Here is a 13,738-nt window from a genome sequence, read left to right as displayed (position 1 = left end):
CCCATGAATTTAAACCTAATAGTGAAACACAAAAGAACTATCACTTGAAAAAATAATAATATTCATTATTATTAATTATTAATTATTATTAACAGCAGTACCGAGAACAGGATCTAAGATTTCACAAGTGCTAGACACACACATTACCACTAAATTATGTCAGCCTAGAAAGTAAAACATTTTAAATGTACAATATTTGATTATTCCTTCTTATAAATATACTAAAGCATCATATTATTTCCCATATGTGTATAGATTATTATTTATTTATTAAAATTAGAATGTTGATAACATGATTAAATGGTTCAGAGATACAATGATTGATGTAGAAGAAACATCTTCCAATACCTATGATTCAGAAAATTACTTCTGTGTATCAAAAATTAATGAATGTTTTAACATGGTTAACCAAGAGGAATTTCTTAAATTTTTCAATGTAGATGGTAGTATGCTATAGTTACACATTCTATGGATGTATTAAAATGTCACCTAGACTCCGCAAATATGTACAATTGTATGAATTAGAAATAACAAGTAAAAATAAAAGAAATTGACATAAATAAATAAATTATGGATGTCCATAGAATAGTGCTAAAAAATGTTTCAATATAGTCTAAATGCAAAGATGTCTATGTAAAACATTCTTGGAAAGCAACAAATCAATAATAACCTCGTATTAATAGATTTTTATGAAACAACATAATATATAAATCAGTCCCCTGAATGTAACTGATGTTCTTGAATCCCAAGTAATGTGCATTTAATAGGTTTGTTGTGTTTTACCGATTCTATGTCTTTCCTTTCTAGAGGATAAAGTCAATGCAACAAATATTTGTGGATATCATTTAAAATAAAAAAAGGAAATAAGAATTTAGAATATGTAGACAGGCTCCTGGCTCAATAAAAGTGATTAAGGAATACCCGAGAATGGATTCACGATGATCAGGAACAGGAAAGAGGTTGTTCGAACAAGTAAGTAAAGAGAAGCTTCAGTTGGAAATATAATTATGACTTAGTATGCCATTTACTGGAGATGAAAGTTGCCTCAGGCTTAAAGATAAGGAACACTCATTTTGTCAAGTTTCTACGAGGAACTGGTATGTAGAAGCTAAGGAGATAGAGAGTGGGTAACAACAGATCTTGTTAAGCAAACGTGAAGACCTGAGTACAAATCTCTATCCCTCATATTTAAAATTTGAGTGTATCAAGAAGCACCTGTAACCGCAGCATTAGCAAGGTGAGTTAAGGTTCTTGAGAGTTCACTGTACAGTCACTCTGAAGTAGTGAGCTTCTAGTTCTGAGAGATGATGCCTGTGCCCTGGACACCTTGCTGCCTGATCGTACCTGACCTTGGGGGTTGAAGGTGAGGTGGCACAGAACCAACCACAAAGAATCTGGGATCAGATAAGAAATGCCACAATAAGCTCAACTGAACGTGGCTGCAAGCTCCTTTAACACTCTTCACCTCTGCCTCATTATTCCCAAGAAAGCATCTCTTCTAAACAGCAGTTACAACTAGCATTGTCTGTGTCATCAATCCTCTGTCTCTTCAATTAGGTCCTCTTCCACGAGATGTCTTTTTGGCTACACAGCACCAGACATTAATGTAGAGGTGGCTGTCACTGTTCCTCGTACAGTGAGAGACCCCTTCTCAAGGAAAAAAAATGTGTGGAGCAATAGAGAAGAATATATAATATTCTCCAGATTATTTGCATGTACATCAGTGCATGTACACATACACACACATGCACACATAGACACACACCACATGTATAACACTGTCAAAATGCACTCTTAGAAGAAATTACTGTTTCTGGTAAGCACCACACCATAAATATATGATAACTCTAGGACCCCAGGGGGAAAAGAAACTACCCTATGCGATAATATTGAGATCAGCTTTGGCATAATTATTGCATTCAAAGAGATGATTAAATTCCCCCTGACAATTAAAAACAACTAATTATAATGCTTATATATTGGGAAAAAGGCAAAGTCATTTATCTCCTTTCTTCCTCTGCATTATTATTGAAAAGAAAAGCAAATTGTCTTAAGGATTGTGGGTAGATATTATTGAAATTAGAAATAATATAATAATATTACTTTTCCTTATTGGAAGGCAGTGGTTTTAGATAAGATCTCATAATCAAGGCTGGCCTGGAACTCACTTTGTAATGGAATTATTGATCCTCCTGCTTCCATGATCCAAGTGCTGAGATTATAAGGCTATACCACCACACTCAGATGTTTTTGATGATGTTTGCTGGTGACTGCTTGAGTATTTGTTTTCTAGTATTTGCTAGTGACTATTTACCCTTCTCATATTTTAAGTTCTTTTTTCATCTAGGAGGTTACCTCATGGAAATTAGTCCATTTCAAAAAGGAAAATAATATGTGAAAGATATTATTGAGGTATTATTATATTAATATTACATATTATATTAATAATATAAGATATTATTATGGGGTTCTGACTGGAGAAGAAGGAAGTGTCAAATACAACAGAGAAATTGGGATGGATATACTAAGATTATATGATAAAGGCTCAAGAAATAAAATTATTTTATATTTACCTAAGATAATACCTGAGATATAAGTGTGTATGCAAACATCCTAAAGGAGGCTAAACAACTTGGGCTGACATTTATCACTACAAGAATTTAATAGAGTAACAAAATCCCCAGTAACAAGCAGGAAAAACTGTCTTTCAAATAGTTGCCTAGGGTAATCCGAGTTACTGCCAAGAAAGTATGCATTATTGATGCAGTCCTTGATTGCTTCTCCAGGTAGAGGTTTGGCTCCTGTTGATAAAGACACTACATGCTTAGGACACATATCCACAGTGTTGAGATTTATATGACCTGAAAGCCACTTTCCTGAAGTCTACCTTCCATAGTTCCAGAAAATATTATACAAGCTACTAAGGGAGGAAAGCAATTAGCCTTCCCAACCCAGATGCAATTCCTGTGACCTGCAAAAACTGCAGCATAGCAATACATGCATAAGGGTATAGTAAGTGGCACTCACATATTTGTGGGACCAAAAGCTTTAAAATTGGACTCAAGGCCCACTCAATAGGAGAAAAATATTACATGATCCTAGAAAGTAAGCCAGCTTGCCATGGCCAGTGAGGTTATAGAGTCTATAGTATGGACCTTAGAAAAGAAAGTAAAGTAGCATAACAACATTCTAAGTCAAATGTATATCCACAGATAAGTGTAGCTACTATCCTTCATCTGATAAACCTTTCTTTACAGCAAATGAAAACTATTTCAGAAACACACACACACACACACAAACACACACATATGAATACAATTTAGAGATCAACAGATCCAAGGAAACCAAGCCCTAATAAATGTATCTACAAACCAGCTTCAGCATCTAGGGCTCAGAAAATAACATAGAAGATTGTTAAGAGTCTGATGAGAATACCAAGGAGTCTGATATGAAACAGACTTTCTTAAAATAGTTATGCAGTCAATACTGATAAATACGTAGATGCAAAGTAAACCCTAATGTTTATTCCTCTCTCCTCCTGTACCCACCATTTACAGAGATAGCTGAGTTCCACTGCCCCCTAGTGGTTATGGCCCAGATTCTAGATTCCTGCACTCTGAGGGTATAAAAAGGAAATTTATTTCAGAAGCACTAAAGTGAAACATTCTCCTGTAAATGCCAAACTCCAGAATTATATTTTTAAATCTCCGTGTGGGAAGCAAGTAGAATTTTCCTCAGCCAATGTGGGGTTTCTTCTTGTACCCCTCAATAAAAGATATGTCAAGAGAAGATGACAAATTGGGATCGCACATGGTACATCATAATAACTCAGTACTTTTGCCACGTTGGATTTTGCAAAAGGTTGCAGATGACTCATAGTATGAAGTTCTGCACTCCTTGCTATGTAGTTTGCTACTGCACCTTAATTTTGGATGGAGCCCCCTCTTCAACAAACCCGTTTTGCTGGAGCTCTGACATCTTGTTCAAGGGGGCTGCCTAATTATGTCAATGGTACAGAGATATACTGAAGTCAAAGAAGTTTCACACTAAAGTGCATATGTACTTCCCTTTGATATTGCCCCTGCTTGGCAAGCATTTTTTTTCCTTTGATAGTGAACAAATCCTCCTAATCCCAATATTAAGCAATTACAAAAAATATATTCCACAGAGCCTACTGTTTATAAGTTCTAGGTCACAGCAAACAGTGTTTTCCAAAGATGTCTAAAGGAAGAAGACATCAGAATGGGTAGACTGTCACAGCTCTCTGGTGTTAATGTGTATCTTGAACTAATTTTCATGAGCTGTTGTCCAATTATCCTCTAAGGAATCATGAACATTCATAAGAATTTTAAACTATTGTTTTAAAGACAATACAAATCTAAATACTTTATTCTCTAATAGAGCAACCTATGATATTATGCTAATAGAAAATAATATTTAAGCAATTAGATATCTAAGTAAATGATCACTTGGGAGACCTGAATACTCAGTGTTAGAAGAATGGGAGAGGAGATCTTGAGCATGCTGCTTCTCCTCTGAGGCACTGTGTCCCAGGCAGGGCATTATTGGCTCATAATGAGTAGTGTGTGTGAAGAAGGAGGTGAGGCAGAGAGAGGGTGTAGAAAGAGGAAGAAAAGGGAGAGAGGTCATATACATAGGAAAAGAGGATGTTGACTTTTCTTATGTCTTGTATTTTCAAACACAATATTACCTTAAGTAAAGAATATTCTTTCTACTAATTTAGAGAGGCTAAGGTATATACTTGCCCTTTTCCTTTTATTTTAATGAAGAAACATAAAGACTGATTATCAACATTAAAGGTCCCACAAAGTTATAAAGCTCAAATACATCACCATATGATTCTTGTGAACACATTTTCAATACTGTGCCCATGCCCTGAAAAGCTGTGATAATTATTATGTATCATTACAAAACCAAGTACCATTGAACACCTATAGATGAACTAATCTCACTGTAAAATCTCAGTGATAAAGAAGTGGTCATTACGTTTCACTTAATCTGTTTTTCAGATTCGTGTCTGTGCTTACTCTAATGTTTAGGTCTATGCTGAAAGTTCTGGCTTTGTAATATTTATGATCTCTTGACCTCAGAAAATTTAAAGAATATATGATGCATACATACATGCAACAAATAAAATCGCAAATTTGTATATGTTATTTATATGCATACAGTTGTGACATGACTGCCTATACATATCCAAACATCCATATAAATATAAGTTAACAGTTCTTTAGATATCTAATAGTTTTCCAGTATTTATATAATTATATAATGTAGAAATATTACTAACTTTGAAAAAAGAGAAATGAAAAATACAAACTATATTAGATTGGAAAGCTAACTAATAGCTCTTTAAAATGTTTTTCTTGTACGATGTAATATAATTATGTGATAGAAATTATGTTAGCACTCTAAATACTTAGCAAAATCATCGATGTCAAGGCTACAATTAAACACAATCTTATTGGTGAATCAAAGGATTTTAAAGAAATAGAATCATGCATTGTGCTCCAATATGAAATTTTAAGTCAATATTTTAATCTAACATTTTAACTACTTTGGCTTGCAAGTTTCCAGGAATGTCTTCCAGATTGGTGGTTGTCACTAGTTAAGATGGGAGAATCAAACTTACATCAATAGATTCTTGGCACTGTTACTCACTATCTTAGTTCCCTTAATTCAAATACCATGTGTCTGTGAATCAATTTACCCAAATGTAAAGTACTATTTAAATCCCAGCATTGCTTTGTAGGTGATAGTGAGTGATTCATTGGTTGAACACTAGAAAAATGATTGACAACTATACAAATTATTAAATGAGATAGAATATGCCAGTCCTTCCTGACAGAAGGACGTACTTGATAAGCAAGTGCTCATGAATTATTATTTCTATTGTTACTGCTGTGAATTTATACAAAGGGAGAGTGAATCTGGACAGGAGAGAGTGTGTTGCAAGGAAGAGTAGGAAGGGGACAGGCCATGAGAAAAGAGGCCTAATGGTTCTCTTGGCAAAATTAAGTGCAAGGAACGATGCCTTAATTCCTCGTTTTATTTCTGGCCATTTTAGGTCACAGATGATAACATTAGTTTGGCACATGGATAAAATTAGTTTTATTCTCCAAAGACATTTTATCATAAGTATAAATATAGTTTAAATGATTGATAATAAATTAAAATTTTTACAGTTTCATGCATTTGGATAAGAATGTCAAAAATGTGTTTGAAAAATAAATTATAATTGTAAGCTTTTAAAATGAAAAAAAGATAGCTTTGTGAAAAAGACATAGTGACAAAGAGTCACCACCCTAATTCTTTATTTGTTTTATTTTTCTTTCAATCTGCTCTCTGGGCACACCCTATAATGGATCAATTTTTAAGGTAGCTCCTGATTGCTCTATTTCAAACATCAGAGACATGCAGCACTGTGCAGTATTCCATGATGCTCTCATGAGTCATGGGAAATGAGCTCAAGAGAAATCTGAGATTCTGCAAACCTGTATTCATGTTTCTCCACCATGTTTTCCATTATTTTGAGGAACACATGAGATTCAGAAATTAAGAATGCTTCAGGTTAAACTTAACAAAGGTGAATGTATTCAAAATCATATAGACATTCTCAAAGTGAGCCATCTTTAGGAGGACTCTCATGTTTAGAGGGAAAAATAAACCATACGATTTAAGGCCATAACCTAAAGAACAGAAGATGCACAAAGTGGAGGCTTGTCATGCCACTTTCATTAAGATAGTTACATGGAAATTAATTGACAGCCATTTTTAAAAATAAAACTATGTCCAAATAGACTAGTTAAGACTCAAGAGAAACTGATGATGGTTATCCAAAGATTCTGTATGAACTATCTGAGCCACATGGTAAATCTTTCTAAGTAAATGTTGATTTTAAGAATCTAGTTAATGAGTCATTTGTGGATCTCCTATGAAAATGTGATCTTCAGAGTTTATTTATTACTTATTTTTCTAATAATAATTTTAATTCCTCTAATCCTTTCATAATGATAATTAATATTTTTGCACACAAACAATGGAAGCCTACATCAGAGAAAGACAAATACACACCACATTTTCTATAAACAGAACTCATGTTATGTATTACTATCTATGTCTGTGCACACCAAATTGTCTGAAGTTACATTAAAACAATTCCCAATTCGAAATGGTAACTGCTTCAGAGACTTCTCAAATGCAGTTGGCAAGTAAGTAAATTATGTTTTAAATTATCATCCTTCTCTTGTATTTAAAGTGTTTTCCTTTGTGGAAAGAGTCTAACATTTTGAAATAATAGAACTTGTACACATTGAGACTTTTAAAAACTTTTACTCCAAAGTGGTATTAGATTTATTTGCTCTAGTCAGAAGATTAATGTGTCCACTGGTGACTAGACAAACACATAGAAGTGGAAAAATGCAGACAAAGTGAGGCTGGAGAGATGGCTCCGATGCTAAAAGCATTGGTTACTCTTTCAGAGGACCTAGGTTGAATTCCCAGTACACTTGTGGTAACTCACGGTCCTCTGTAACTCTAGTTCCAAGGGGTTAGATTCTTCCCCTTCTGCCTTTTTGACTGTAATGGTACAAAGATATACATGCAGGCTAGACACCCATCCATGGGGGCATATATTTAATTATTTTAAAAAGCAGAAAAAAAATCAGAGAATGAGTCTGAAAGGGTTAACGGCTGAAACTTTTTAGCCATTACACACGAAGGCTGAGGTTCTGTCTGCTTTTTAAGTCTCTGTTCCTTCTCCATGAATAACTTTTTCCTGTGTAACCCTCAAGTTGCTTCCATAAAACTTCTGTTCTTCTGTGGAGTATGAACGGCTTTGTGTGGTTTGGTTTGATCATTTGCACAGTAGTCTGGTTTTTATAAGAGCTTGCAGCTTTCCACCTTTCTTTTGGTACCTCTACCATGTCATAGAGAGAACATGTTTATAGATGGTCAGAGAGGATGGATGAGAGTCACGTGCAGAAGCCCTCTGACTCCCACTTGTGCTCATCAGTGCCATTTGCACTCTGGGATTGTTTGATAGACAGGAAGCGGTAACGGGGTGTGTTGAGTAGGAAGATGGCTCTGTAGGTAAGCACTCTTGAAAGGCAAACACAGCATGCACACATTCACACTGACACACACACACACGCGTGCGCACTTACTCATAGAAAACCAAACTCACACACAAGTACTCACACACCCCACACTTATTCACATACAGCCACATACACTACTCACACACAACCTAGTCACATGTATACACACATATACTCACACAGACTCACACACATACTCATTTGAACATACACACACATATGCATGAAACACATAGAATCGCACACATCACACTTATTCACACACAGTCACATATACTACTCACACCCAAACTATACACACACACATACACAGAGACTCATACTCACAATCATTTACATATACACTCATTTGTGGAGTGACTGCACGTGCACATACACATACACCCACACACACTAAGACATACTCACCACAAACCCATAAACATATACGTCTGGACATCAGAGAAAGCTTGCCAGAATTGGTTCTCTCCTTTCAACATATGGGTCCCATGGATTGAAGCCAAGTCATTAAACTTGGCCGCAAGCATCTTTACCCACTGAACCATCTCACCAGTCTTCAGCATGTACTAAAGAGATCACAGGTGCAAGCCATCTGCTGACCAAGTTACTTGCAGATACTTTGTAAAACCAGGAAGGGTCCTGGCTGTTTATAAGAATCTCATTTACCAATGGAAGCATAGGTTTCTGTTTCCATACAGAGTCTTACTACTGAAGTGACAGTTTCCCCTTGACCTCACATATAGCTCATATCATATCTCCATTACATTTTAACTATCCTGTGATGTCTATCTCTTGGGTCAGTAGCATCTTATCTTTCCACTGAGTTTGCTACATAGAACAGATGATTCATAATAGAATGTACTAATCATTAAATAAAAGAGGGATTTGTAAAGGGCCACAGGGATGACAGTTTGCCAATCAGAACAATATGGCAGTCAGGGCACAGGACTGATGCTAACTTGTCCATGCCAACTGAACTTGAAATCACGGTTCTCTCATTTGTGCTTTCATGAATGACAAGGAACAGTCTATAGGCCCTCATTGATCTGTGAAAGCTCAATCAGTTCTCCAAGCAGAATTCTCTCCAAAAATAACCATCACAGCAGGTGAAACTTACTTTATTATTTACAGACACTCATTTAACTGTAAATGCTTCAGTATGTGGCACGTTTTCCATATTTTTGAAATTTTAAAACTTAATTTGTAAATGTTAAAATTTCATCATCAAAGATACAGAAATAAATTTAGTTTCTTAAATATGGTGTATAAAATTTAGCACCATCTTCCATTTGTCTTAAATAGGATGTTATATATTCTTTTATTGCTTATTATTTGGCCTTATTTAAATTTCAATTCTGTATATGGTTATTTAAATATATACTTAAGATAATTAAATTAAATGACACTATATTGTATTTTATATTTTAAAATGTCTTATCGTTTTGTTCAAACTTCACTTAAAAACCTTTCTGTCTTCTTTCTTTCTTTTTTTTTCTTCTTCTGTGTGTTTGTGTCAGGGGGTGGCTCAGATTGTGCCACATGCTGTCCTGGAATTCAATGTGTTTCTTATACTGGTCTTCAGCCAATGGATCTTCTGCCTTGGACTTCTGATCATTTATCTCTTTGTTGAGGAATGTGACAACAATTCAGTTCTTTATTTTTCTTTATTGATTATTGTTTTTAACCCAAAGTATATCCAAAACAAATGTTAGACTGAATAGAAAAAAATTATCAGTGAAACTAGTTTTATATAACTAGAATTCAGGAGAAAACATCACATATAAAAAACAAATATTTAAAACTGTATTAATCTTTGTTCAAATGAAAATGTCCCCTGATAGATATTTACTCTCAAAGCATGATAATAAATAACTAAATGGTCTGCCTCTTTTCCCTTTCAGGTGACAGTATAAAAGTGCACAGCTAATTTTAGTGGACATGAACCTGGAAATTCAACCTCCAAACATATAATACACCTCTTTTGCTTCTTTCCAACTCACACATAAACTGTAATCATTACTTCTATTGCTTTTTAGGACTGTGAAGTTAAGTAGGAAATAGATTCCTTTGCATGTACGTCATCACACTCTTCACTCAGCCAGGGTGTACCTGTTGCTTTGCTCCTCCGTGTGTTAAAGAGATCTTTGTTCCTCTGATTTCACCAGGAATCGGGAAGATGCCACACACAGTAGATGCACTGGTGTTACAGATCATACTAAAATCCTGAAACTAGCTGCCCCTGTCAAAGTGAACCCACTGCTTGTCTGAAACACTCATTCCTCTTATCAGCTAAAGACCCATGCCCTCCATCACCAATGCTAAGCTTTGCTTAATACATGGACACTAACATGTTGAGAATGGGATTTTTCGGTACGGCATCAGTTCTAATATCCAACACATTATGGACATGAGGTAACATTGTTTATAGACCTCCAGTCTAATAGAAGATTCTTAATTTTTCCACACTGTAAATCTAGTATGTGACTATACTGCTTTTCTTTGTAGTTTTTTTTTTAATTTCTGATTTTAAAATACCATTATATCAATCAGTGCTTGAAAAAATACGCATACCTCTTTGTGGCTTTCCCTTTATTGTTTGTGTCATGTTTCCAGGTTTGTGGAGGAAACATAGAGCTTTTTGCCAGGTATGGGATGTTAGTGTTATACACAGGGCAGGGTGACCATCTGATATGGTTCAGGTTCTGGTGTTGCCTTTTGTGGAAGTGCACATGCTCTAGTTCCCTTGACCTGGTGGTTTGGCCAGTGCTTTCTAGTTTAGAGAGCCTCAATATATCAGGCTGAGAAAAGGAAGGACATTGCCAAGAGCTAGAAAACAGAAACTACCAAGGTTGCAAGGAACAGCAGTGATGACCTCAGGAACTTGGGGCTTCTCCATGCTTTTACAACTTCCCTCTTTACAGTCTACTTCCACCGAGGGAAAAAAAATCAATTTAACTTTTTAGTTTTCAGATAATCTCTGCCTGTCAGAAGAAGACAAGATGGACCATTAGAGGCAAATGGCAAACCCAAGATATGTGCATGGTTTCACCTAGTGTCTTGCCATCAATTAGTCTAGAATTTTCTTTCTGAGTTTTCTGTATCTGATCTTATTCTGACACAGGTCACTGAGAACAATGTTTCTTAAGTGCAGTTTGAAAGTCTTAAGAGTACAGGGTCTTATATTAACATCTTGCAATGCTTGTGAAATGCAGACTTGACCATTGAAATGACTCCATGAAGGAAACGTATGGAGGAATGGCTCAGACCAGAATTCAGACTGCTTGGGAAAACTCCATGACATAACTGTACAAAGCCAGATGCCAAAGAATTGCAGTATATCTATCTGTCTTTCTTGTTCACATCCAAATCGCCTTTAAAATTATTGTTATCCTTAATTATAGTTCTCAATTCATTATGGCTAAATTAAATATAAAGAGTAATAAGAACCAATCTCACTGAAAATAAAATTTCAAACATAAGGCAGCCTTCAACAAACATTGGACCCCAAATGTATAAATAAAATGAATACAAATACTACACACTAAATATAAATAATACCTTGTTAAATAATATTTACTATTTATTTCTAATACAAATGTTTCAAACATAGGAACATTCAAAGACAGTCTGTTGAGCTGTTTTGGGAAAATGTTGCTTTTGCCTCCATCTTGATTGTTTTTCAGCATTGCTAACTCCAGGCTTCTACAAGTGAATGGTGGTCTCTGTATCTGTGTCCTGCTCCTGAAAGGAGTTTCCCTTTTAAACACTCAAATTCATCAAGTATAACATATTGCATTTTAAACAGTGTGTATCAAATGTTTCCCCAACTTCTAGTATGTTCTCTTTGTACACAATGAAGCTATGATTTTCCCATTGATTTTTTTTTCTCATCCTTGTAAGAGACTGTAGGTAGGGCCGATCTATTCCAATAAACATTTAACGAAAAAAAAAATAAAGGTAAAAAATCTGGGGTAACAGTTTCCATCTGTGGTTGTGCATAAAATATCTGCTTTTGGCAAGTAACTATATGCAAATTAAAATTTTGAAGCGCAGTAAGAGTTACATAACATATTATATATGCCTAAAATAAAGATTGTCCCACTGTTCACCCATCTTTTTATTTTCGCAATGCCCAGGATTCCTATAAATACAGTTAGTGATAGAATGAATTGACAGCTTTGTATTTGTACACTTATCTTGGCTTTTATGAGAAATGTATACAATATGATTAGTCAGTAAATATTAATCAAAGATAAAACACTGCTTTTGGTATCACTGTAACATTCCTATGGCTAAGTTCTTTACGTGATTATCATAGCATTCCTCCTGGACCCAATCTTTAACACATATTTTCTGTTTTAAATCTATATGTGTGTGCTATGAGGAAAACTATCTATAGTTATGACTCATATATTTACATTTAACAATGGATCTGAGAGGTCTCATATACAACTATGCAAAAATTTGACTCTTCTTGTTTCAGGAAAGGAATCATACAGTCACTATCTGTAGACCATATCTCTCATTAGAAGACAAATGAAGATTGGTATTAGGTTTCTGAAGAACTGGTTACAATGCATCTAATATATTAATTGTGGGGAAAATTCACAGGCCGGAGCTGTGGAGTCCTAGTGGGTTTCCACACTGCGGCAGGTCCCACATGCAGGAGGACTGTCTATGGTTCCAGTGGCCTGGAGGCTTTGGCAGCGGTAGGCCCCAATAACACAAGGAAGTCCTTGGTTCCAAAAGGGTTTATTGTCATGGCAGACTGTGGATGAATCTGGAAATATGCCTCCTAAAACTCAGGGCAGTCCCGAGTTATATAGGGAGGGAGAAAGGGGGAGGATCTGGGGAGGATCTGGGGAGGCATGCTTAGTTTGCTCTGCCCTCTGGCCTTCATTAGTATGTAAATCCCTAGAGCCAGAGGCCTCTAGTCACTCTATTTGTTTTTCTGTTTCTTTTGTTCTGTTTTTTTTCTTTCTTTTTAAGTCAAGACGGAAATAGGATAAGTTTCCATTATCTTTTGAAGGGACAATATACGGTTGTCTTTTAATTGCTTTGTAGAAAATTATAGGTACTCTTCTACCTGTGCACTTTGGCAGGGGCTGTAATGGCCAGCCTACATGACTGAGTTTTAAGGAGACTAGACTGCTTTTCAGGACCCTGGGTTCTTGGGGTGTGCCGAACTCCTGCCAGTTCTCAAGCAGAGTCTTGGGGTTCTAGGCAACTGCTCAACCATGACCCAGAATACCGTTACGCAGTCCCACAATTAATGTCTCAAGGGGTTGTCATCTTGGGTGAGCCTTCCTCTCGAAGATGAATTATAGATTTGATAATGATCTTGACACTAAGTGAACAAAATCAATAAGAATATTGTGACAAGAGAAACCTCCTGAGTAGAATAATTTACAATTGAAGTGCTATTGGTAAGCAGATGACTCTGCTGCTTCTAATACAGGAAGTCAGTGTTTGAGAATCAATACATAGTGCTCTGTTGTTTGCTAGCAAATGTCTCATCTTACTTCCTTGCTAACTAGAAATGAAAGAAAGAAAGAAAGAAAGAAAGAAAGAAAGAAAGAAAGAAAGAAAGAAAGAAAGAAAGAAGGGAGGGAGGGAGG

This window comes from Grammomys surdaster, unplaced genomic scaffold (genome assembly GCF_004785775.1).
Source record: "Grammomys surdaster isolate TR1022 unplaced genomic scaffold, NIH_TR_1.0 958, whole genome shotgun sequence".
Lineage (NCBI taxonomy): Eukaryota > Metazoa > Chordata > Mammalia > Rodentia > Muridae > Grammomys > Grammomys surdaster.
The sequence above is the reverse complement of the archived record's forward strand: the minus strand, read 5'-3'. Positions refer to the sequence as shown.